The sequence below is a fragment of the Eschrichtius robustus genome, chromosome X (genome assembly GCF_028021215.1).
Source record: "Eschrichtius robustus isolate mEscRob2 chromosome X, mEscRob2.pri, whole genome shotgun sequence".
In the NCBI taxonomy this organism is placed as follows: domain Eukaryota; kingdom Metazoa; phylum Chordata; class Mammalia; order Artiodactyla; family Eschrichtiidae; genus Eschrichtius; species Eschrichtius robustus.
In genome coordinates this window covers 62,303,807-62,331,800 of record NC_090845.1, presented here as the reverse complement: position 1 = coordinate 62,331,800, position 27,994 = coordinate 62,303,807, and the positions used below count along the sequence as shown (strand labels likewise).

Here is a 27,994-nt window from a genome sequence, read left to right as displayed (position 1 = left end):
TCTCTCTATGCCCATTTTCTGGAGAGATTTTATCATAAATTGGTGTTGAATTTTGTCAAAAGCTTTTTCTGCATCTATTGAGATGATCATATGGTTTATATTCCTTAATTTGTTAATATGGTGTATCACAGTGGTTTGCGTATATTGAAGAATCCTTGCATCCCTGGGATAGATCCCACTTGATCATGGGGTATGATCCTTTTAATACGTTGTTGGATTCTGTTTGCTAGTATTTTGTTCAGGATTTTTGCATCTATGTTCATCAGTGATATTGGTCTATATTTTCCTTTTTTTGTGATATATATTTTTGGTTTTGGTATCAGGGTGATGGTGGCTTGGTAGAATGAATTTGGGAGTGTTCCTTCCTCTGCAATTGTTTGGAAGAGTTTGAGAAGGATCGGTGTTAGCTCTGCTTTAAATGTTTGATAGAATTAGGCTGTGAAGCCATCTGGTCTTTGACTTTTGTTTGTTGGAAGATTTTTAATTACAGTTTCAACTTCATTATTTGTAATAGGTCTGTTTATATTTTCTAATTCTTCCTGGTTCAGTCTTGGAAAATTGTACTTTTCCAAGAATTTGTCCATTTCTTCGTGGTTGTCCATTTTATTGGCCTATAGTTGTTTGTAGTAGTCTCTTATAATCCTTTGTATTTCTGCAGTGTCAGTTGTGATTTCTCCTTTTTCATTTCTAATTTTATTGATTTGCATCCTCTCCTTTTTTTTTCTTGATGAGTCTGGCTAAGGATTTATCAATTTTGTTTATCTTCTCAAAGAATCAACTTTTAGTTTTATTGATCTTTGCTATTTTCTTCATTTCTGTTTCATTTATGTCTGCTCTGATCTTTATGATTTCTTTCCTTCTACTGACTTTGGGTTTTCTTTTTTCTTCTTTCTCTAGTTGCTTTAGGTATAGGGTTAGATTGTTTATTTGAGATTTTTCTTGTTTCTTGAGGTGAGATTGAATTGCTATAAACTTCCCTCTTAGAGCTGCTTTTGCTGTGTCCCATAGGTTTTGGGTCGTCGTGTTTTCATTGTCATTTGTTTCTCTGTATTTTTTAAATTTCTTCAGTGATCTCTTGGTTATTTAGTAACACACTGTTTAGCCTCCTTGTATTTGTGTATTTTACAGATATTTTCCTGTAATTGATTTGCAATCTTATAGCGTTGTGGTCAGAAAAGCTGCTTGATATGATTTCAATTTTCTTAAATTTTCTGAGGCTTGACTTGTGACCTAAGATGTGATCTATCCTGGAGAATATTCCATGTGCATTTGAGAAGAAAGTGTATTCTGCCACTTTTGGGTGGAGTGTTCTATAAATATCAGGTAAATCTATCTGTGTCTATTGTGTCATTTAAAGCTTGTGTTTCCTTATTTATTTTCTGTTTGCATGATCTGTCCATTGGTGTAAGTGGCGTGTTAAAGTCCCCTACTATTATTATGTTGCTGTCGATTTTACCTTTCATGGTTGTTAGCATTTGCCTTATGTATTGAGGTGCTCCTATGTTGGGTGCATACATATTTATAATTGTTATATCTTCTTGGATTGATCCCTTGATCATTATGTAGTGTCCTTCCTTATCTCTTGTAAGAGTCTTTATTTTAAAGTCTGTTTTATCTGATACGAGTATTGCTACTCCAGCTTTCTTTTGATTTCCCTTTGCATGGAATATCTTTTTCCATCCCTTAGCTTTCAGTCTGTATGTGTCCCTAGGTCTGAAGTGGGTCTCTTGTAGACAGCTTATATATATGGGTCTTGTTTTTGTATCCATTCAGCCAGTTTGTGTCCTTTGGTTAGGGCATTTAATGCATTTACATTCAAGGTTATTATCAATATGTATGTTCCTATTGACATTTTATTAATTGTTTTGGGTTTGTTTTTGTGGGTCTTTTTCTTGTCTTGTGTTTCCCCCCTAGAGAAGTTTCTTTAGCATTTGCTGTAAAGCTGGTTTGGTGGTGCTGAATTCTCTTACCTTTTGTTTGTCTGAAAAGCTTCTGATTTCTCCGTCGAATCTGAATGAAATCCTTGCTGGGTAGAGTAATCTTGGCTGTAGGTTCTTCTCTTTCCTCACTTTAAGTATATCCTGCCACTCCCTTCTGGCCTGCAGAGTTTCTGCTGAAAAATCAGCTGATAACCTTATGGGGATTCCTGTGTATGTTATTTTTTGTTTTTCCCTTGCTGCTTTTAATATTTTTTCTTTGAATTTAATTTTTGTTAGTTTGATTAATATGTGTCCTGATGTGTTTCTCCTAGAGTTTATCCTTATGGGACTCTCTGCACTTCCTGGACTTGGTGACTATTTCATTTCCCACGTTATGGAAGTTTTTGACTATAATCTCTTCAAATATTTTCTCAGACCCTTTCTTTTTCTCTTCTTCTGGGACCCCTATAATTTGACTATTGGTGCATTTAGTGTTGTCACAGAGGTCTCTGAGATTGTCTTCAATTCTTTTCATTCTTTTTTCTTTATTCTGCTCCTTGGCAGTTATTTCCACCATTTTGTCTTCCACCTCACTTATTCCTCCTTTTGCCTCAGTTCTTCTGTTATTGATTCCTTCTAGTGTATATTTCATTGCAGTTATTGTGTTGTTCATCTCTGTTAAACATTTCTTGTAATTTTTCGATCCGTGCCTCCATTCTATTTCTGAGATTCTGGATCATCTTTGCTATCATTACTCTGATCCTTTTTCAGGTAGATTGCCTATTTCCTCCTAATTTATTTGGTCTTGTAGGTTTTTACCTTGCTTCTTCATCTGTGATGTATTTTTTTGCTGTCTGTGTTTTTTTTTTTTTTTTTTTTTTGATGAGTGGGATTGTGTTCCTGTCTTACTGGTTGTTTGGACTGAGGCTTCCAATACTGGAATTTGTAGGCTGTTTGGTAGAGCTGGGTCTTGGTGCTGAGATGAGGACCTCCGTGAGACCTCACTCCTATGAATATTCCCTGGGGTCTGAGGCTCTCTGTTAATCCAGTGGATCGGACTTGGAACTCCCACTGCAGGAGCTTCAGCCCAACCCCCAGCTTGTGAACCAAGATCCTGCAAGTCACATGGGGTGGGAAAAAAAAAAAGAACAATAACAAAGTAAAAAAATTAGACTAGGAAACTAACAGATACGTTATGAAGAATATAAAGATAAACATATAGATGAAACAACAACTGGAAGGTAAAACTGAACCACAATAGTAAAAAAGAGGAGGAGAAAAAAGAAAAAGTGGAAAAGGCCATGGCTGTGGTGGGTGGGGCCTAAGCAGGGGCAGGGTTTGGATGGTGGGCGGGGCCTATGCTTAGGACCCACAGGGCTGGAAAAGGCCCTGGGGCGTTTAGGGGGTGGGGCTTAGGCTCAAAGGAACTGAAGGGGCCCTGGCGTGCTCTCCACCTCTGATCTCCCTGGCCTCCCTCCTATGCCCCCAGGACCCACATGGCCTCGAGGGGGCCATTGAGGGTGGGGGACCCGGCCTGGGAGCCCAGCAGGTTTCCCGGGCTTGGGTGGGCGGGGCCAACGCCCTCCACTCCTCTCCCACTCCTCTGGTCCTGGAGAGGCCCTCCTGACTGCCTGTCTTCTCACCCCAACCCCTGGCCTCTCCTGTTCTCCCCCTACACTCCCAGGACCAACACGGCACAGAGGGGGCCTCTGAGGGCGTAAGACCCTGCCCGAGAGCCGGGCAGACTTCCCCAGCCTTGAGCAGGGGAAATCCTGGGTGCACTCACCCCTGATCCAAGCCCCTGAGGGTCCCTCCAGGTGTGGGAACCCCTCCCCCTTCTCAGCCACCCCTCAGGGGTTACAAAACTATTATAGGAATAGTACAAAGAACTCCTGTATACCCTTTTACCAGAGACCCCGTTCAAGTTTCTCAATATTGTTCTTTACACAGAATGGATTCAACCTAGGATTCACCTAGTCACCAGTCTCTTTCAGTGGAACACTTTCTCACTCTTGCCTTGACTTTCATGACCTTGACAGTTTTGAAGATTACAGAACAGTCATTTTGTAGAATGTGACTTAATTTGTTTTTTAAAAATTAAAAAGAAATTTTATTGAGATATAATTGACATATAATATTGTATAAATTTGAAGTGTATGACATGTTGATTTGGTACACTTATATGTTGCAATATGATTACTGCAGTAGTGTTAGCTAACACCTTTATCATGTCACATAAATATCATTTTTTTGTGTTGAGAACAGTTAAGCTCTAGTCTTTTAGCAATTTTAAAATTTATAGTACAGTATTGTTGACTGTAATCACTATATTGTACATTAGATTTCTAGAACTTATCTACTAGTTGCAAGTTTGAACCCTTAAACCCTTCCCAGTTCCCCCATGCTTACCAAATTAAGGTTTGTTCAAAGTTGCCTCATGATTAGACCAGGTTATGAATTTGGGGCCAAAAGATCATAGAAGTGATTCTATTGGGTGGCATGCAGGATCAATTTACTCTATTGTTGGTGGTGCTAACTTGGATTTCTTAGTTAAAATGGTGTCTTCCAGGTTTCGCCTATGTAAACTTAAGTATTTTTTCCCTTTGTTATTCCTAAGTGTTTTGTGAGGTGATACTTTGAGACTATGTAAAATCCAATTTCTCATCCCACTTGCACCATCCATGGAGATTTCTTGCCTAAATTAGTACTGTGAAGGTTGACAACTGGCTATTTTTCTAATTCCATCCTTCTTTTTATATTCATTTGCTGACATTCTACTATAATTTTTACTGTGCTAAAATATATAAAATTTGCCATTTTAACCATTTTAAGTGTACAATTCAGTGGCATTAAGTACATTCACAGTGTTGTACAACCATCACCACTCTGTACCCATAGAAATTCTGTACCTATTACACAATTACTCCTCATTACTGCCTCCCCTGCTAACCTCTAATTTACTTTCTGTCTCTATGAATTTGCTTCTTCTAAATATTTCATATAAGTGGAATCATACAATATTTATCCTTTTATGTCTGGCTTATTTCATTTAGCATTAATATTTTCAAGGTCCATGTTGTGGCATGTATCGAAACTGTATTCCTTTCTATGGGTGAATAATATTTCATTTTATGTATATACCTCATTTTGTTTATCTGTTCATCAATTGATGGATGCTTAAGTTGTTTCCACCTTTTGGTTATTGTGAATAGTGCTGCTATGAACATTGATGTACAAGTATGTGTTCGAATCCCTGTTTTTAATTCTTTTGGATATATATCTAGGACTGGAATGGTTGGTAACATGGTAATTTTATGTTTAACTTTTTGAAGAACCACCAAACTGTTTTTCATAGTGGCTGCACCATTTTACATTCCCACCAGCAGTTGAATGAGGGTTCTAGTTCCTCCACATCCTCACCAACACTTGTTATTTTCTGGGCTTAAAAAAAAATTATTATTCTAGCCACCTTAGTAGGTGTGAAGTGGTTTCTCATTGTGCCTTTGGTTTGCATTTTCCTGATATCTAATGACATTGAGCATCTTTTCATGTGCTTATTGGCTATTTATATAGCTTCTTTGGAGAAATGTCTATTAAAGTCCTTTGCCTCTTTTAAAATACGGTTGTTTTTTTAAGATTACAAATGTATTAATATCAAGTTAAATGTTGTTATAAATGGTGTTATAAGGTGCTGAACATTAAAAGAAATTAGCATTTCTTCTGGTGCCAGTTTTTACAAAATGCTGTGAACTGAACTGTGTCCCCTCTGCCCCGAGTTCAGATGCTGAAGCCCTAACTCTCAATGTTTTTGGTGATAGCACCTTTGGGAGGTAATTAGGTTTAGACGAGGTAGGGCCCTCGTGATGAGATTAGTACCCTTATAAGAAGAGGCACCAGAGAACTTGCTTTCCTCGCACCCCCTGCCCCACCATGCAAGAAGGAAGCTGTCTGCAAACCAGGAAGAGAGCCTTCACCATAGAAGAGTGTTGGCTAAACCTTGATCTTGGACTTTCTAGCCTTCAGAACTGTAAGAAATAAATTCTGTTGTTTAAATAAAAAAATAGATAAATAAAATTGGGTTGTTTTTCCTACAGTGAGGTATCACCTCACTCCAGTCAGAATGGCCATCATCGAGGTTCTTCCCTGATGGCGCAGTGGTTAAGAATCTGCCTGCCAATGCAGGGGACAAGGGTTCGAGCCCTGGTCCAGGAAGATCCCACATGCTGCAGAGCAACTAAGCCTGTGTGCCACAACTACTGAGCCTGAACTCTAGAGCCTGCGAGCCACAGCTACTAGGCCACGTACCACAACTACTGAAGCCCATGCACCTAGAGGCCGTGCTCCGCAAAAAGAGAAGCCACCGCAATGAGAAGCCTGTGCACTGCAACGAAGAGTAGCCCCTGCTCGCCGCAACTAGAGAAAGCCTGTGCGCAGCAACGAAGACCCATTACAGCGATAAATAAATAAATAAATAAATAAATAAATAAATTTTTTAAAAATTAAAAAGAATGGCTATCATCAAAAAGTCTAAAAATAATAAATGCTGGAGAGGGTGTGGAGAAAAAGGAACCCTCCTACACTGTCAGAGGGAATGTAAATTGATGCAGCCACTATGGAGAACAGTGTGGAGGTTCCTTAAAAAACTAAAAACAGAGTTACCATATACGATCCTGCAATCCCACTCCTGGGTATATATCCGGAGAAAGCTATAATTCAAAAACATACTTGCACCCCAGTGTTCATTGCAGCACTATTTACAATAGCCAAGACATGGAAGCAACCAAGTGTCCACCAACAGATGAATGGATAAAGAAGATGTGGGGGGTGTGTGTGTGTGTGTGTGTGTGTGTGTGTGTGTGTATATATGTATATATGAACACAATGGAATATTATTCAGCCATAAGAAAGAATGAAATAATGCTATTTGCAGCAACATGGGTGGACATAGAGATTATCATACTAAGTGAAGTAAGCCAGACAAAGACAAATATGATACTGCTTATATGTGAAATCCAAAAAAAAAAAGATACAAATGAGCTTATTTACAATATACAAACAGACTCAGAGACATAGAAAACAAACTTTTGTTTACCAAAGGGGAAAAGTGGGGGGAGGGATAAATTAGGGGTTGGGATTAACATATACACACTACTATTTATATAAAATAGATGACCAACAAGGACCTACTGTATAGCACAGGGAACTATGCTCCATACTCTGTAATAACCTATATGGGAAAAGAATCCCTCTCTCTCTCTCTGTCTCACTCTCTCTCTCTCTCTCTCTCTCTCTCTCTCTCTCTATATATATATATATATATACACACGTATATATAATATACATATATATATGTGTGTATATATATACACAAACGTATATATATATATACATATATGTATGTGTATATATATGTATATATATCTCTGAATCACTGTGCTGTACACCTGATAGCATGACATTGTTAAAATCAACTATACTTCAGGAAAAATAGGGCTGTTTTTCTTTTGGTTGTTGAGTTGTAAGACTTCTTTATATAGTCTGGATATTAAACCCTTATATGATTTGCAAGTATTTTTGCCCATTTTGTGGGTTGTCTTTTCACTTTTTTTTTTTTTCACTTTTTTTGATAGTGTCCTTTGATGAACAAAATTTTTTCATTTTGATGAAGTACAATTTATCGGTTTCTTTTGTTGCCTGTGCTTTTGGTGTCATATTTAAGAAACTATGACCAAATTCAAGGTCATGAAGGTTTTCCCCTATGTTTTTCTCTGAGAGTTTTACAGCTTTAGCTCTTAAATTCAGGCGTTTGATCCATTTTGAGTTAATTTTGTGTATGGTGTAAGGTAAGGGTCTAACTTCATTATTTTACATGTGGATATCCAATTATTCTAGTACAATTTGTTGAAGAGATTATTCTTTCCCAATTGAATGTTCTTGCATCCTTGTCGAATCCTAAAGATGCTACCAGAAAACTACTAGAGCTAATCAATGAATTTGGTAAAGTAGCAGGATACAAAATTAATGCACAGAAATCTCTGGCATTCCTATACACTAATGATGGAAAATCTGAAAGAGAAATTAAGAAAACACTCCCATTTACCATTGCAACAAAAAGAATAAAATATCTAGGAATAAACCTACCTAAGGAGACAAAAGACCTGTATGCAGAAAATTATAAGACACTGATGAAAGAAATTAAAGATGATACAAATAGATGGAGAGATATACCATGTTCTTGGATTGGAAGAATCAACATTGTGAAAATGACTCTACTACCCAAAGCAATCTACAGATTCAATGCAATCCCTATCAAACTACCACTGGCATTTTTCACAGAACTAGAACCAAAAATTTCACAAATTGTATGGAAACACAAAAGACCCCGAATAGCCAAAGCAATCTTGAGAACGAAAAAATGGAGCTGGGGGAATCAGGCTCCCTGACTTCACACTATACTACAAAGCTACAGTAATCAAGACAGTATGGTACTGGCACAAAAACAGAAATATAGATCAATGGAACAGGATAGAAAGCCCAGAGATAAACCCACACACATAAGGTCACCTTATCTTTGATAAAGGAGGCAAGAATACACAGTGGAGAAAAGACAGCCTCTTCAATAAGTGGTGCTGGGAAAACTGGACAGGTACATGTAAAAGTATGAAATTAGCACACTCCCTAACGCCATACACAAAAATAAACTCAAAATGGATTAAAGACCTAAATGTAAGGCCAGACACCATCAAACTCTTAGAGGAAAACATAGGCAGAACACTCTATGACATAAATCACAGCAAGATCCTTTTTGACCCACCTCCTAGAGTAATGGAAATAAAAACAAAAATAAACAAATGGGGCCTAATGAAACTTAAAAGCTTTTGCACAGCAAAGGAAACCATAAACAAGACCAAAAGACAACCCTCAGAATGGGAGAAAATATTTGCAAGGGAAGCAACTGACAAAGGATTAATCTCCATAATTTAAAGCAGCTCATGCAGCTCAATATCAAAAAAACAAATAACCCAATCCAAAAATAGGCAGAAGACCGAAATAGACGTTTCTCCAAAGAAGATATACAGATTGCCAACAAACACATGAAAGAATGCTCAACATCACTAATCATTAGAGAAATGCAAATGAAAACTACAATTAGGTATCACCTCACACCAGTCAGAATGGCCATCATCAAAAAATCTAGAAACAATAAATGCTGGAGAGGGTGTGGAGAAAAGGGAACCCTCTTGCACTGTTGGTGGGAATGTAAATTGATACAGCCACTATGGAAAACAGTATGGAGGTTCCTTAAAAAACTACAAATAGAACTACCATACGACCCAGCAATCCCACTACTGGGCATATACCCTGAGAAAGCCATAATTCAAAAAGAGTCATGTACCAAAATGTTCATTGTAGCTCTATTTACAATAGCCAGGACATGGAAGCAACCTACGTGTTCATCGACAGATGAATGGATAAAGAAGATGTGGCACATATATGCAATAGAATATTACTCAGCCATAAAAAGAAACGAAATTGAGTTATTTGTCGTGAGGTGGATGGACCTAGAGTCTGTCATACAGAGTGAAGTAAGTCAGAAAGAGAAAAAGAAATACCGTATGCTAACACATATATATGGAATCCAAAAAAAAAAAAAAATGGTCATGAAGAACCTAAGGGGCAAGATGGGAATCAAGACAGACCTACTAGAGAATGGACTTGAGGATACCGGGAGGGGGAAGGGTAAGCTGGGACAAAGTGAGAGAGTGGCGTGGACATATATACACTACCAAACGTAAAGTAGATAGCTAGTGGGAAACAGCTGCATAGCACAGGGAGATCAGCTCTGTGCTTTGTGACCACCTAGAGGGGTGGGATAGGGAGGGTGGGAGGGAGGGAGACGCAAGAGGGAAGAGATATGGGAACATATGTATATGTATAACTGATTCACTTTGTTACAAAGCAGAAACTAACACACTATTGTAAAGCAATTATACTCCAATAAAGATGTTAAAAAAATAAAATAAACTAAAATCTCCACCATCTAAAAAAAAATCATTTGACCATTGATATCAGTTATATTTCTGTGCTTTCTGTTGTATTGGTCTATATGTCTATTTATATACCAGTATCACACTGATTATTGTAACTTGGTTGTACTGTACATTTGAAATCAGGAAGTGGGAGACCTCCAACTTTGTTCTTTTCCAAAATTATTTTGGCTCCTCTGGGTCCCTTGAGAATCTATATGAATTTTTAGCATAGGTTTTTTTTTTAAGTTTTATTTATTTATTTATGGCTGTGTTGGGTCTTCATTTCTGTGCGAGGGCTTTCTCTAGTTGCGGCAAGCGGGGGCCACTCTTTATCACGGTGCGCGGGCCTCTCACTATCGCGGCCTCTCCTGTTGTGGAGCACAGGCTCCAGACGCGCAGGCTCAGCAATTGTGGCTCACGGGCCCAGTTGCTCCACGGCATGTGGGAACCTCCCAGACCAGGGCTCGAACCCATGTCCCCTGCATTGGCAGGCAGACTCTCAACCACTGCGCCACCAGGGAAGCCCTTAGCATAGGTTTTTAAAATTTCTTCAAAAAGGGCCATTGGGCTTTTGATAGGTGTTACGTTGAATCTAGGTATCTCTTTGGATAGTGTCATTTTTACAATACTGTCTTTCAACCCATGAGAGTGAGATGTCTTTCTATTTATTTAGATCTTTAATTTCTTTCAGCAGTGTTTTCTAGTTTTCAGTGTACAAGTCTACACCTCCTTGGTTAAGTTTATTCCTAAATATTTTATTCTTTTTGATGATATTGTAAATGGGATTTTTTTCTTAATTTTCTTAATTGATTGCTCATTTCTGGTGTGTAGAAATGTAACTGACTTTGTGTGTTGGATTTGTAACCTGCAATTTTGCTGGATTCATTTATTACCTCTACATTTTTAAAAGGTTCTTTAGGATTTTATACATAGAAGATCATGTCACCTGTGAATAGAGATAGTTTTACTTCTTCCTTTCCGATATGGATGTCTTTTGTTTCTTTTTCTTGTTTAATTGCTCTGACTAGAACTTCCAGTACTAAGTTGAATAGATGTGATGAAAGCTGGCATCATGTCTTGTTCTTGATTTTAGAGGACAAGCTTTCTGTCTTTCACCATTGAATATGATGTTAGCTGTTTCTCATGTACAGCTTTCACCATGTTGAAGAAGTTACCTTCTATTCCTTGTTTGTGTGTTTTTATTGTGAAAGGTTGTTGGACTTTGTGAAATGCTTTATTTTTAATCAATTGAGATTTGCATGTGTTTTTTTCTATAAATTTTGATACATCATATTGTTTTCTTTATTGAGAGAAGATTGCACTCATCAGGCAGCTTTACCGCTTAGTACTTCAGTGTATATTTCTTAAGAATAGAATAGCCCCTCTTTATAAACACAGTAAAGTGATCAAATTCAAGAAATTTAACATTCATAAGTTCTTTTTTTTTTAAGGGCATGTCCTAAAGCTTTTTTATTTTATTTTATTTATTTTTTGGCTGCATTGAACCCGTGGCCCCTGCATTGACAGGTGGATTCTTAACCATTGCGCCACCAGGAAGTCCCATAAATTCTTTAGTGTACAATCCATATTCTAATTTTGTTAATTGTACTTTATTATTAATTTTTTTAATAATTTTTTTTTTTGGCCATGCGGCATGTGGGATCTTAGTTCCCTGACCAGGGTTCAAACCTGTGCCCCCTGCATTGGAAGCATGGCATCTTAACCACTGGGCCACCAGGGAAGTCCTAATTGTACTTTATAGCATATGTTTTTTCCCTCCAGTCCAGGATCCAGTTCAGGGTTATGCTTTGCATTTAGTTGTTCTGTCTCTTTAGTATCCTTAGTAATTTGCCTTTATCTTTTATGAAATTGGCATTTTCAGAAGAGCTTTATTGAGGTATAGTAAATCACATACATTTAAATTGTACAGTTTGATGAGTTTTGGCATATGTGTACACTCATGAAACCATCATTACAATCAAGATTATGAGCCTTTCCATAACCCCCAAAAGATTTCTTTTGTCCTTCCTCTTCCCCCTCCCCTGCCACCTCCTTCATACCCAGGCACCACTGATTAATTTTGTCTTTATAAATTTGTCTGCATTTTCTGGAATTTTTATGTAAATGGAATCATACAGTATATCCTTTTTTTGATTTGGCTTCTTTCACTCAGTATAATGATTTTGAGATTTATCCATGTGTTTTTTCATATCAATAGTTTGTTCTTTTTTATTGCAGAGTAAAATTCTATTATTTGGATATACCACAATTTGTTTATCCAGTCATCTGTTGATGTATATTCAGATTTTTTCCAGTTTTTAGCTGTTCTTAAATCTAATACAAATAGAACTGCTTTAAATATTCATGTATAAGTTTTTGTGTGGATATATGTTTTTATTTCTCTCGGGTATCGTAGGAGTGGAATGGCTGAGTCATATGTTAGATGTATGTTTAACATTTTATGAAACTAGTACAGTGTTTTCCTAAGAGGCTGAACCATTTTATGCTCCCACCAGCAGCATATGAGAGTGCAGGTTGCTTTACATCCTTACCAACACTTGGTATGGTCAGTCCTTTTACTTTTACCTATTAGAGTTGTGATATAGTGGTTTTTATTGTTCCTTTATAAGAATTGCATTGCTTTTCTATTTGTTTTCATGATTATTCCTTTGTCTTTTGTTTTCAGCAGTTAGCTTATGGTGTGTCTGAGCATGATTTTTTTTGGACTTATCCTGTTAGGGATTTGCCGAGCTTCATTTTTTTAAACAATTTTATTGAGGTGTGATTGACAAACCAAAAACTGCATAATTAATCTATAAAGTTTGACAAGTTTAGAGGTAAGTATACATCTGAGAATTCATCACCACCAATCCGTGCCACAAACATATTAATTACCTCCAAAAGTTTCCTACCACCGTCTTTATTTATTATTATTTTTATAAGAACACTTAATATAAGATCTACCCTCTTAGAAAAATTTTAAGTATACAATACAGTATTGTTAACAGGCAATATGCTGTAAAGTAGATCTCTAGGACTTATTCATCTTGCATAACTGAAACTTTGTGCCTTTTGACTAATACCTCCTCATTTTCTCCTTCCTCCACCCCTGGAAGCTACCATTTTACTCTGTGTTTCTATGAGTTGGACTATTTTAAATTCCTCATATAAGTCAGATCATGTAATATATTTGTCCTTTTGCACCTGCTTTTCTTGCCCTTAATATTTATTTATTTGGCTGCATTGGGTCTTAGCTGCCGTGCACAGTCTTCTCTCTAGTTGTGGCGCGCAGGTTCCAGAGTGCGTGGACTTGGTTGCCCCTCGGCACGTGGGACCTCAGTTCCTGGACCAGGGATCAAATCCGCGTCTCCAATACTCGGTCTCCAATTTTGAGCTCTCTTTCTCCTTTCTTGATTGAGCCGGCCTCTGAAAGGTTGGAAATAGATTCACTGGTGGTTTTTGTAAGGTTGCTGATCTGAGACATAGCTGAAGGTTCCTTTGCGGTTGGCTGGGGCGATTTATGGGGAATATTTGAGGGGGTGGCTGGGGAAGAGGACACCATGCTGGCTGTTGAAGTGGACAGAGGCGAAGTCGCTCTGGAAGCATGAGTTGTCTGCAGGCCGTCGGCTTCATCTTCTGCCTGCACCTTCCTCGTCAACTTTGAAGGTCGGGTGAATATGCCCTTTAAAGGCTCACACTGGAAATACCGAATTCCTGCCACTGAACCGTCATTCTTGCCTGTGGGTTCATCTAAAACGATCCTGGCCCGTTGGCCTGGTGCAAACTGGGTTTCTCCCAGGAACTGGATAAATCCAGTCTTGTTCCCATTCACCCAGACTCGCTCTCCAACTCGAAAATCATCCACAAACTCCTCTTGTGTCTCAGCAGACGGAGTGCTTAATGCTTTTTCACTGGTTATTGTTTTTTGTCTTGGAGCTGCAACAGAAGCAGGTGTCTTCAAGGCTGTGCTTCCAGGCTTAAGGATCTTCGTAGGGGCCTTAAGCCCGCTTGGTTTTAGCATACTCATTGTCCTTAGTATATCAGAGCTGTTTTTCCTTTGCCTGTTGCCACTATCTTTCTCCAGTCATTGATAGAACTGTGGGTGTTTCTATAGTGGAGTCAGTCTCTGGGTTAAATCGCTCGCCACCGCCACCTCGGTCGCCGCCAGTCACCACCACCTGCCCCACTGCAGCAGCAGCAGCAGCAGCAGCAGTAGCAGTAACAGCAGCCGCGTGGCCACCGCCTCCTGCCTCCGGGCTCGTCGGCTCCGGGTGGGGGAGAGCGTGACGCGCCGCCGCGGGGCCAGGCAGGTGGGCATGTGCCGCCTCTGCACCTGCTTTTTTAATGTAGCATAATGTCCTCCAGGTTCATCAATGCTGTCACAATTGGCAGTTTTTCCTTCTTTTTTTTATAGCTGAATGATATTCCAGTGTATACATATACCACATTTTCTTTATCCATTCTTCCATCAATGGACATTTAAGTGGCTTCCATGTCTTAGCCATTGTGACTAATGCTGCAGTGAATGTGGCAGTGCAGATATCAATTTGAGATTATGATTTCAATTCCTTTGGTTGGATCACACGGTAGTTATGTTTTTAATTTTTTGAGGAACCCATAGTGTTTTCCATAGTGGCTGTACCAATTTACCAATTTACATTGCATTACAAGGATTCCATTTTCTCCACATCCTCAGTAGCATTTGTTATCTCTTGTCTTTTTTTTTTATTCTTTTTTAAATAAATTTATTTGTTTTATGTATTTATTTTTGGCTGTGTTGGGTCTTTGTTGCTGCGCGTGGACTTTCTCTAGTTGCGGCGAGTGGGGGCTACTCTTTGTTGCAGTGCGCGGGCTTCTCACTGCGGCGGCTTCTCTCGTTGTGGTGCATGGGCTCTAGGCGTGTGGGCTTCAGTAGTTGTGGCACGCGGGCTCAGTAGTTGTGGCACACAGGCTCAGTAGTTGTGGCGCACACGCTTAGTTGCTCCGCGGCATGTGGGATCTTCCCAGACCAGGGATCGAACCTGTGTCCCCTGCATTGGCAGGTGGATTCTCAACCACTGCGCCACCAGGGAAGCCCCTCTCTTGTCTTTTTGATAATACCCATTCTAAAAGGTGTGAGGTAATATCTCATTGTGGTTTTGATCTACAATTTCCTGATGATTAGTGATGTTGAGTACGTTTTCATGTACCTATTGGCCAAGTGCCTGGGACACCAATGGTTGGGAATTTAGGGGTTTTTTTGTTATAATCTTATAGGTACTTGATGCTCTGTTCTCTTTTTTTCAGTCTTTTTTCCTGTCTGCTTTTTAGACTGGATAATTTATATTGATCTATTTTCAAGTTTACTGTCTCTCTCCTTTTTCACATCCATTCTGCTATTGAGTCCATCCAGTGAGGTGTTTGGGTTTTTTTTTTTTTTAATTTTGCTTATTATATTTTCCAGTGTGAACATTCCCATTTGGTTCTTTATAGCTTCTATTTCAGGTGTTAGCAAACTTTCTGTAAAGGACAAGATATATTTTAGGCTTTGTGAATCACATACAGTCTATGTTGCATAATCTTTTTCAACAATCTTTCAAAATATAAAAATAATTTTTGCTCATAGTCTGTGTTGGCCCACAGCTTGCAGTTTGCTGATCTCTGTTCTGTTTATTTGATGAGAGTTTCTATTTTTCTATTTGTGTTGAGAGTGTTCATAATTGCATGTTCAAACAGTTTTATAATGGCTGCTTCAAAGTCCTTACAAGGTAATTCCAAATTCTATGTCATCTCATTGTCAACTTCTGTTGATTGTCTTTTTTCATGTGAGTTGAGATTTTTTTTTTTTTTTTTAAATACAAGGAAACTTTTATTTTCAATTTTCGTCAAGAAATTTGCTGTGGTTTTTTATGCTTTTGGTTCTTTTTTTTTTTTTTTTTCCACTTTATTTAATTCTAGCCACTCAGGGGCTGGAGCCGCTGGGTTCCTGGTATTAAAAAGATGCCAACAGAGGTAGCTGTGTCTCACCCAGGGGCCCGGCCCACTGTGAATACCCCCCAAAAAAGGAGAAAAAACACAAAATAAACCAACAAAATAAAACCAAAAGGAGGAAGAAATTCTGATCATTTTCTTCAAGCCTGTTGGGAACCCGCAACAGTTTGTGTGTAACAGACGTTACAGTGGGGAGAAGCCAGGGCCCAGAAGGCCAGCCCGCCAGCTCCCCGCAGATGGCGCCGGCGCTACTGCTGCCATGTCTCTCCAGCAGGAAGGGCACCACTGCCCCTCACTCCCTCCCCTCCCCCAGTGCTCAGCGGGGCTGTTCCTCTACAACTTGGAAGATGGGGCAGAAGGAAGGAGAGGGTCTCTCAGGCCCCCAGGGGAGAAGCTGGGCAAGGGTGAGTTGAGATTTTTAAGGGTCTTCATAGATTAGTTTTTTATTGTGTCTAGATATTTTGAATATTATGTTATGAGCCTCTGGGTCTTGTCTAAATTTTATAGAAATGTTGATGTTTTTATTTTAGCTGTCAATCAACCTGGTTAAATTCATGCCACAGTTTTCAAATTCTGGGGGCTGTGGTTCCAATATCAGTTTAGTTTTCAAAGCCTGTGCAGTGCTATTCAGATTTGTCCTGCATGTGCAGGACACTCATTGGTCAGTCTGGTACTAGTGGATGTCTGTCCCTTAGTTCAGTTCTCACAGTCTTTGGTATGCTAATCAGGATTAGATCCATGCTTGCTCAGGCTGTTTATAAACAACATGATGGTGTTGCTTTTCTGGGCTCCTCTCTCCATCATCTTTTTAGTAGTTTCTGGTTCCCTTGAGCTACCCTTTTCAGTCCTCCAGCCAGTGACTCTCCATATCTGCGGTTGGACTACATCTGGGGCCAACCAGTGGGAAGTCAGAGAGAAAAAAAGCAATGTTTTTTCCCCATCCTCTTGGAACTGCAGCTCCCTGAATGGAGAGAAAGGTTTCTCTCCTCAAAGTTTCAATTCTTGTGGCTTCCCCTAGCTGCATTGTTGTTGCCACCATGGAATTGCTTGGGGACTGAGTCACAGAGAATGGAGGAAAGAAAAAATAAAAACCAAAACAGGATTTCTGTACTCTCTCTGAATAACTCAAGCCAGAACTAGAGATGCTTTCTCAGTCTGAAGCACAATGCTCACTGCTTAGTTTCTGGCTATGCATTAATTTAGACTAGGGTATACCAGAGGAAAAGAATGGTAAGTTCACTACCAGGTTGGTGTTACTTTGAATTCTGGTATTCTTCCCCTATCTGCCTTCTGTTCTTTTCTTTTCCGAGACTTTGAATAGCTCCATGCAGTTAGTTCAGGTTTTATAGTTAACATTCATTCAGTGGGAGAGAAAGGGTGGCATGCGTTTATTATATCTTACATACTCAGAACTGTAACTCTATTTATTTTGATACTCAAATTTTCCCAGATTTGGCCGCTAGGAGCCCCTTTAAGCCGACTTCTATGTCTTTTTAACATATTGCCATCGCTTGTGAACATTTCTTTCCTTTCTGGCTCCCTAAAATGTTCCAGGCTCGTCCTGTACTCTCCTGCTCAAGCCATGGAATTAGCTCTTTTTCTCTCAGGAGCCTTGGTTCCTTTTGGTGGAAAATGTTATTCAGAAGCCAAAATCTGGGCACTAGGTGTGCTTATTGTTTTGAGGTGTCACTGCTGTCAGATCCTCTCAGTGAACTGAGCATATATATACACTTAAACATTTGTTTATATACATATATATTTATATATAACATATACATATGTAATATATACACACATTTCCACCCATATTTATCTGTGTCATGTATCTATCTATCTATCTATCTATCTATCTATCTATCTATCTATCTATCTATCTAATCTACTGAAAACCATGATACCTTCAATTCTAGTCCAACACGAAAGTATTCATCTTAGTGTTCTTCCTTTCCATATTTCTAATTCTCTTCTCCAGTAATGAGGAACCTGGCTTCTATTATGCTTAATGTATTTGCTTATGTAATCAGTCCCTCTGTATGTAACCAGTCTCCCATCCCCTCTGCCACCCTCTCCAGTATGAGGGTGCCTTACTCTCCCTGTTCATGCTCTGAATCTTTATTCTGGGTGTACATCCTCCTCACCCTGGTCCAACACCGTATGCCTGGCCATTACTCCATGTAGATGCTCTGTTACTGGGCTCTGACTCTCTGTGCTCATCCCCTGGGTGAATGAACAATACATTTTTATACTGCTAGAATCTTATCAAGGAAACCACGCAGTTCCCAGAGTCTCTGTCCCTCTGGAAAATTATAGAACTTTAAAAGTAAATTCCTAAAACCCTGTAAGTCAAGTGATTATGTTACAGAGAAGAGAAAGTATACACAGAAACTGGGTACGAGGCATGGCTGACTTGATGTCAACATGTCTGTATTCCTTAGAAGAGGACTTTATGAAGTTCTAAAAAACCAAAAACCAAAATACCTACTCTAAAGTAAAACTCAATTAGCTTCTATTTTAAAGTACATGTATGCCACACAACACTTCTAGGAGCTTGATGGAAGTGTTGTGAAATCATGCGAATCATGCGAAATAATGAAATGGTTGGAAATAATTGGTTTGGTGTATAGCTTCTGTAGGTACATAGTGAAAAATCAATTAACTGGATTAATTGGGACATAGTGATATGTTGTTTAACTGAACTTCGTTTTGTGAGAGGAAATTCTAGCAATTTAAGCATTTATTTAAAAGTTTGCATATACTTACTTACCTTGGTAAGTAGAACATAGAGACAGTTTCTTTGATATTTGAGACTCTTGTAATTACTCAAAACAAGGTTCATGATCTGTGTAGAATATTATAGAAGGGACTACTTACTAGTGTGGCCAGTTGTAAGATATTTCACTGCTCTGAAAATCAGTGTCCTCATCTGTAAAATGATTGCATGACAACAAGTTAACAAGTGTCCCTTCAGTACAAAAATTCCTATTCTTGATTTAGAGAGGCCCTGGGCCAGATCCCAGAATGTATGTGTCTATGTGTGCATTTTTAATGGCAAAAATCTCTTAACAGGTTGTTTACTTATTTAACTATTTCTCCTCAAAGTTTGAAACTTTAATCAGCATTTTATTTTTATTAGTTGATTTGTGTGTTCGACTTGCTTTTATCTTTCATTTCTATTCTTAGCTTGCTCTAGAATTTATTTTCAGTGTAGAGTTTTAATTCATTATGAAAGTTTCATTTACACAAGGAAAAAGGCCAGTGGGACTCTGGAACCCTTCTAAGTAATTAATTCAAGATTCATCTAGATTTCATTGCTGTTCTGTAGGGGCACAAAGCTTTTAAGTGAAGTCTAGGCTGCCTGGACTTTATTATCATGATTTTATTCTCTTTTGCCTACTTAAACTTACCATTTTATAGCCAAATATTTGAAACATATGTGTAAGATTGTGTATGTCTCTCCTTCCATAGCAAACTCTAATCTCATAGCACACAAATGAATTACTCCTCTGAAAGTAAAATTCAGTTTTCTGCCTGTTGTGGCTAGTGGGATATGATTGCTTTCTCTGACCCTTTCCACCCACTGCTTCGTGTATCTGGGAGAGTGTTAACTCACTTAAGGGTATCAACTTCATTACAAACTCAGAATCATTTGAGCCTTAAATATGACTTACTGGAATCTTTGTAATGGCATGTTCCATTAAACTTTAAGTGAGTTATATACTTTTTAACTAAATACCTATAGCATATGGAAAGCCTGGTCAGACTTGTTCATGTTCTTGGCTGCAGTGAGGCTCTTTATGTAGCCATTAGAACATTAATGCTTCCAACAAATATCAATGTTTATTTTTAATTCAGGCTATCATTGTTATTTTTAAATGTATATGGTTTACTTTTTATGCCTACTTTTTATGCATAATTTTAATTTTTTATCAGTGTATATATGCACATAGTTTAAAGAGAAAAATAATTCTACAATTCATGTTTCAAAATTACCTGTCCCACACCCCTCTTCTTTTAGTACCTTTAAAATGTTACGCTGCCATCACTTCTATCTAGTTACAGAACATTTTTAGCACCCCAAAGTAAAATCCCATACTGTTGGAAACACCAGTCTGCTTTCTATATCTATGGATTTAATTTGTGACTGAATGATATTCCATTGTATGGATATACCACAGTTTCTTTATCCATCATTGGTTGATGGACATCTGAGTTGTTTCCACCTTTTGACTATTGTGAATATTGCAGTTATGAACATTTGAGTCCAAGTATTTGAGTACCTGTTTTCAATTTTTTTTAGATATATACCTAGGACTGGAATTGCTGGGTCATATGATAATTCTGTGTTCAGCTTTTTGATGAAGTGTCAAATTGTTTTCCACATTGGCTATATATACCACTTTACATTATCATCAACAATGTATGAGGGTTCTAGTTTCTCCATTTCCTCACCAATGCTTCTTATTTTCCGACTTTTAAAATTAAAGCCATCCTAGTGTGTGTGAAGTGGTATCTTGATTTGCATTTCCTTAATGACTTAATGTTGAACATCTTTTCATGTGCTTGTACAAATGTTCACCATTTGTATGGCCATTTTCTGTTCTTTGGAGGAATGTGCGTTCAAGTCTTCTGCGCATTAAAAAATTTTTTTTAATTAAAAAAATTTTTGACTGCACCGCATAGCTTGCGGGATCTTAGTTCCCCGACCAGGGATTGAACCTGTGCCCCCTGCAATGGAAGCGTGGAGTCCTGACCACTGGACTGCCAGGGAATTACCATTTGCCCATTTTTAAATTAGATTATCTTTTGGTGACTGAGTTATAGTATTTTGGCTACTACACGTGTGTCAGATATATCGTATGATTTGCAGATATTTTCTGTATACTCTATGTTGTATAGTCATTCTCTTGGTAGTATCCTTTCATGTACAAAAGTTTTAAATTTTTTTTTAAGATTTTTTTAATGCTTTTTATAAAATTTATTTTTTTAATTGATTTATTTTTGGCTGCATTGGGTCTTCGTTGCTGTGCGTGGGCTCTCTCTAGTTGCGGAGAGTGGGGGCTACTCTTCGTTGCGGTGCGCAGGCTTCTCATTGTGGTGGCTTCTCTTGTTGGGGAGCACGGGCTCTAGAGTGCAGGCTCAGTAGTTGTGGTGCACGGGCTTAGTTGCTCTGTGGCATGTGGGATCTTCCCAGACCAGGGCTCAAACCCGTGTCCCCTGCATTGGCAGGCAGATTCTTAACCACTGCGCCACCAGGGAAGCCCCAGAAGTTTTAAATTTTGATGAAATCCAACTTATTCACTTTTTCTTCCATTGCTTGTGCTTTGGGGTGTCAGATCTAAGATTCCACTGCCAAATCCAAGGTTATGATAATTTACCCATGTATTTTCTTCTAAGGTTTTTTTTATACTTTTAGCAGTTAAAATGATAAGAATCTTTGACTCATTTTGACTTAATTTTTGTATATGGTGTTAGGTAGGGGTCCAAATTCATGTAGAAATCCAGTTTATCATTTGTTGAAGAGAGCATTTTTTCTCTTAATTGGTTTTGGCACTTTTGTCAAAAATCAATTGACTTTAGATGTCAGAGTTTATTTCTGTGTTCTCAGTTCTATTCCATTGGTCGGTATGTCTTTTCATTATGCCAGTACCATACTGGTGTTTTAAAATTATTTATTTAAAAAATTTTATTTTATATTGAAATACAGTTGATTTACAATATAGTGTTAGTTTTAGGTGTGCAGCAAAGTGATTCAGTTATACCTATACATATATCCATTCTTTTTCAGATTCTTTTCCCATATAGGTTATTACAGAATACTGAGTAGAGTTCCCTGTGATACACAGTACCATATTGTTTCAATTGCTGTAGCTTTAGTGTACTGTACATCTGAAAAACAGATGTTTGAGACTTCCAAATTGTTTTTCTTTTTCAAGATTATTTTGGCTATTCAGGGTTCATCGCAATTCCATCTCAATTAGAGGATTGGCTTTTCTATTTTTGCAAAAAAAGGCTGTTGGGATTTCGATAGGGATTCCATTGAATCTGTAGATCACTTTGGGGAGTATTGCCATCTTAACAATGTTAATTTTCCCATTCCATAAACATGGGATGTCCTCACATTTATTTATGTTTTCTTTAGTTTCGTTCAGCAATATTTTATAGTTTTCAGTGTACAAGTCTCGTACCTTCTTGATTAAATTTATTCCTAAGTATTTTAATCTTTTTGATGGTGTCGTAAATGGAATTGTTTTCTTACTTTCCTTTTCAAGTTGTTCATTACTAACATATAGAAATATAACTGATTTTTGTGTGTTGATTTTATATCCTGCAACTGTGCTAAATTCACTTACCAGTTCTAGTAAGAATGTGTGTGTGTGTGCACTTTAACTTGTGTGTATTCCTCAGGATTTTCTACATTTGAGATCATGTCATATGTGAATAGAGATAATTTTACTTCTTCCTTTCCAATCTGGAGGCCTTTTATTTGTTTCCCTTGTTTAATTCCTCCAGTTAGAACTTCCGGTACAATGTTGAATGAAGTGGTGAAGGCAGGCATCCTTGTTCTTCATCTTAAGGGGAAAGTTTTCGGTCTTTTATCATTGAGTATTATGTTAGCTGAGGGTTTTTCAAAAATGCCCTTTATTAGATGGATGAAGTTCTCTTTCATTTCTAGTTTGTTTAGAATTTTTTTTTTCATGAAAGAGTGTTGGGTTATTGTTAAATGCATTTTTCCGCATCAGTTGAGCTATCACGTGTTTTTTTTTTCTTTCATCCTATTAATGTGGTGTGGTACATTGATTTATTTTCTTATGTTGGACCACCTTTGTATCCTGGGATAAATTCCACTTGGACATGATATATAAATTAATCCTTTTTGTGTATTCCAGGATTCTATTAGCTAGTACAGTAAGTCCCCTACATACGAACCTTCAAGTTTAGAACTTTCAAAGATGCGAACGTGTGTTTGCATGTCCAGTCATGTAAGTTAGTTCACGTGTCTGGTGTACATTGTCACGTGCATGCATCCTCTACAAGTGGTTGTGCTTTTTTGTGCTTTACTGTACATTACTGTATACAGTACAGTAGTACAGTAACTTTATTTCAAGCCCAGGATGTCTGGAAGCAAGCGTAAAAGCAGCGGTGATGTAGCTGGTACTGCTAAGAAGCGCCAAGCGATAATGATGGAAACAAAAGTGAAAATAATTGAGAGAGTGGAGCGAGGCGAAAAGATGGTAGACGTCACTCGTTCTTATAACATGAGTCATTTAACCATCGGCACGATTCTAGAGAACAAGGACAAGATCATGGAACATGTGAGGTCTGCTGTGCCAGTGATGTCGACAATAATATCGAAGAAGTGTGTAAAAGTGATGGAGGAGATGGAGAAACTTCTCAGTGTGTGGATGCAGGATCAGCATCAGCATCGAGTCCTGCTCAGCTTAATGCTGATTCAAGAGAAAGCTAAAAGCCTTCAAGAGAAACCTAAAAGACTTGAGAAAGAAACATGGTGAAGAATCAGAGGGAGCATCTTTTAATGCCAGCCATGGGTGGTTTCATTGGTTCAAGGTTAGATCCAACCTTCACAACGTAAAAGTAAGTGGTGAGGCAGCGAGTGCAGATATGGTAGCTGCCTGGGAATTTAATGCCAGCCATGGGTGGTTTCATTGGTTCAAGGTTAGAGCCAACCTTCACAACGTAAAAGTAAGTGGTGAGGCAGCGAGTGCAGATATGGTAGCTGCCTGGGAATTTCCTGAAACGCTTTGAGAAATTATTGATGAAGGCACGTATTTACCTGAGCAGGTTTTTAATGTGGATGAGGTAGGACTGTACTGGAAGAGGATGCCAGACCAAAGTTACATCAGTAAGAAAGAAAAGTTGATGCCCAGCTATAAAGCAGCAAAATAGGCTAACTCTGTTGTTTGTTGGCAATGCTTCTGGCAATCTGAAGCTGAAGCCTCCCTTAGTTTATCATTCAGAGAACCGAAGAGCCCTTAAAAACATAGCCAAGGGCTCTCTTCCTGTTGTGTGGAAGAGTAACCCCAAAGCCTGGATTACACAGGCCATTTTCCAGCACTGGTTTTTCCACCACTTTATCCCAGAGAGAGAGAAATATTGCTTGGAGAGGGACATCCCATTCAACATTCTTTTGCTGCTCGACAGTGCTCCAGGCCGCCCCCCATTCATGGACGACTTTCATCCCAACGTCAGAGTAGTGATTCTGCCACCAAATACTACTGAATACATTGCTCATCCAGCCTATGGACCAGGGATTTATAGCGACTTTCAACAAATGTTATTTACGTCACACTTTTCATCAGACAGTAAAGGTTAGTGACGAATCAGGAACAACCTTGCAGCAATTTTGGAAGGATGATAATATCTACAAGGCCATAAAAAACATTGACTTTGCTTTGTGTGAGGTTGTGGCTGTCACCATGAATGGGGTTTGGAAGAACCTTTGGCCGCAGTTTGTTCATGATTTTTGTGGATTTGAGAATGTGGATGAGGAGTCCAAAGAGGTCTTCAGCAACTTAGTGACCCTCAGCGAGAAGCTGGAGCTAGATATGCAAGAGGACGACTTCACTGAACTCCTTGCTGTGCAACACGAGGAGCTTACTAATGAAGACCTGATGGAATTGGAGGCCCAGAGAAAGGACGAAGAGAGACAAGAGGAAGAAGTAACTGAAGAACTGAAGAGATTCACGATGCAGGAAATGGCAAGGGGATTTTCTTTATTTGAGGAGGCACTGTTAGTTTTTGAGGCATAGGACCAAACGTAGAACAGTACTCGAAGGTTGCAGCAGCTGTTCAGAATGCAATCCAGTGCTATGGTGTCACCTATGATGAGAAAAAAGGAGCTACTACCCAGACAACACTGGACCGTTTTTTCAAGAGAGTAGATAGAATTGAATCCAGCAAGGAACCAGACAGAACCTGTGCCACCAACGTCAGACATGAGTGAAATTGCAGCTTGCCCTCCGTCACTTATTGCTGATGATCCTTCAGCTCTACCATCTCCCACCTCCTCTCCTGTTCACTCAATGCCAACCCCTGTATGCCAGCTGTTGTACTACTCTACTTTTCAAGGTACTGAACTGTAAGATTAAAAATTTTTTTGTGTGTGTGTTTGTTTTTTATGCATTATATGTGTTAAAAAGTATTATAAACCTATTACAGTAGAGTACTATATATCCGATTGTGTTAGTTGGCTAACTTTGTTGGACTTATGAACAAATTAGACTTATGAATACGCTGTCGGAATGGAGCTCGTTCGTATGTAGGGGACTTACTGTATTTTGTTGAAGATTTTGCATCTATATTCATAAAGGACATTGTAGTTTTCTTATTTTGTGATATCTTTATCTGGCTTTGGGATCAGGGCAATGTTGGCTTCATGGCATGAGTTAGGAAGGGTTCCCTCACATTCTATTTTTTTGGAAGAGTTTTAGAAAGATTGGTGTTAAATCTTCTTTAATTGGTTGATAAAATTCACCAGGGAATCCATTTGGTCCTGGACTTTTTTCAGAGGAGTTTTTTGATTCCTGATCCATCTCTTGTCATAAATCGATTCAGATTTTCTATTTCTTCTTGAGTCAGTTTTGGTAGTTTATGTGTTTCTAGGAGTTGTCCAACTAGGTTATCTTACTTCTTGGCATACTATGTTCATGGTAATTCCTTATAATCCTTTTTATTTCTGTAAGGTCCATAGAAATATTCCCACTTTCATTTATGATTTTAGTAATTCTTTTTAGAAACTTCTTTTTTTGTTAGTCTAGCTAAAGGTTTGTCAATTTTACTGATCTTTCAAATAACAAACTTTTGGTTTGATTAATTCTATTGATTTTCTTTTCTCTATTTTATTTATCTCTAATTTTTAAATTTTCTTCCTTCTGCTAGCTTTTGGTTTAGTTTGCTCTTCTTTTCCTACGTGTTGATTTGAGATCTTTATTTTTAAAATTTATTTTATTGAAGTATAGTTGATTTACAGTGTTGTGTTAATTTCTGCTGTACAGCAAAGTGACTCAGTTATACATAATTCTTTTTCGTATTCTTTTCCATTATGGTTTATCACAGGATACTGAATATAGTTCCCTGTGCTATACAGTAGGACTGTTGTTTATCCATTCTATATATACTAGTTTGCATCTCCTAATTCCAAATTCCCAATCCACCCCTCCCCCAACCCCCTCCCCCTTGGCAACCACAAGTCTGTTCTCTATGTCTGTGAGTCTGTTTCTGTTTCATAGATAAGTTCACTTGTGTCGTATTTTAGATTCTGCATATAAGTGATAACATATGGTGTTTGTCTTTCTCTTTCTGACTTCACTTAGTATGATAATCTCTAGGTCCATCCATGTTTTTGCAAATGGCATTATTTCATTCTTTTTTATGGCTGAGTAATATTCCTTTATATATATACCACACCTTCTTTATCCATTCATCTTTTGATGGACATTTAGGTTGCTTCCATCTCTTGGCTATTGTGAATAGTGTTGCTGTGAACATAGGGTTTTATGTATCTTTTTTGAATTATAGTTTTGTAAGATTTTTTTTTAATGTAGGTGTATATAGCTATAAATTTTCTTCTGAGCATTGCCTCTGCTGAATCCCATAAGTTTTAGTATGTTGTGTTTTTATTTCCATTCATCTCTACATATTTTCTAATTTCTCTTGTGATTTCTTCTTTGACCCATTGGTTGTTTAAGAGTTTGTTGTTTAATTTCCACATATTTTTGAATTTTCCAGTTTTCAAGTTTTATTCCATTGTGGTAGGAAAAGATGCTTTGTATGATTTCAGTGTTGTAAAATATATTGAGACTTGTGGCACAACATATGATCTATCCTGGAGAATGTTCCATGCGTACCTGAGGAGAATGAGTATTGTGCTGGTTTGGGGTTGAGTGTTCTGTATATGTTTATTAAATCTAGGTGGTTTATAGTATTGTTCAAGTCTTCTATTTTCTTTTTGATCTTTTGTCTGGCTTTGTACATGATTGAAAGTGAGGTGTTGATATCTCCAACTGTAATTGTAGAACTGTTTGTCCTTTCACTTGTGTCAGTTTTAGCTGCATATATTTTAGGGGTCTGTTGTTAGGTGTATATATGTTTATAATTGTTATAGTTTCTTGATAAATTTACCCTTTTATCAATATGTAATGTTCTTTGTCTTTTGTAACAATTTTTGACTTAAAGTCTATTTTGTCTGATATTAGCATAGGCACTCAGCTCTCTTTTGGTTCCTATTTGCTTAGAATATCTTTTTTTCATGTTTTCATTTTCAGTCTATTTTTGTCTTTGGATGTAAACTGAGATTTTGTAACCAGCATATAGTTTGATCATGGTGTGTTTAAAAAAAATTTAGCCAATCTGCCAATCTCTGCCTTTTAATTGGGGAGTTAAATTACATGTAATTACTGTAAGAAAGGACTTCTGCCATTTTCCTGTTTGTTTTCTATATACCTATATATGTGTCTTATATCTTTTTGTTCCTCATTCCCTCCACTACTACCTTCTTTTTTGTTTAATTGCTTTTATCTAGTATTCCATTTTGATTTCCTTCTCATACCGTTTTCACCATATGTTTCAGTTACTTTCTTACTGGTTATTCTGAAAAATATAATTAACGTCATAAACTCGTAAGAATCCAGTTTGAATCAATACCTATTAGCTTCAATATTATACAAAAAGTCTGCTGCTATACATCTCCATTTACAAATTACGTATTTATATATTATGTGCCCATTAGCATAGACTTATACTTATTTTTAAATGTATTTTTCCTTTAAATCATATAGAAAAAAAATGAGGAGTTATGAACCAAAAATACAATAATTCTGACTTTTATATTTACCTACTTACCTTTACCCTTATTTTTATTTCTTTGCATTACTATCTAGCATGCTTTTATTTCAGCCTGAAAAATTCTATTTAGCATTGTAGAACAGGTCTACTAGAGACAAACTCTCTCAACTTTTGTGTATATGAGAATGTCTTAATTTCTCCTTCATTTCTGAAAGGATAGTTTTGCCACATAGAGAACTTTTGGTTGAAAGTTGTTTTTTCATCACTTTAAAT

General features: G+C 37.8%; 1 protein-coding gene and 1 pseudogene across 1 annotated transcript in view; one reads left to right on the top strand and one right to left on the bottom strand.

The window, feature by feature from the left end:
- TEX11 (testis expressed 11) overlaps window positions 1-27,994 on the top strand; it is a 375,812-nt gene that overhangs the window by 84,743 nt on the left and 263,075 nt on the right. The gene's annotated exons all lie outside the window — the stretch shown is intronic.
- Window positions 13,305-14,129, bottom strand: LOC137757379 (CAP-Gly domain-containing linker protein 1 pseudogene; annotated as a pseudogene).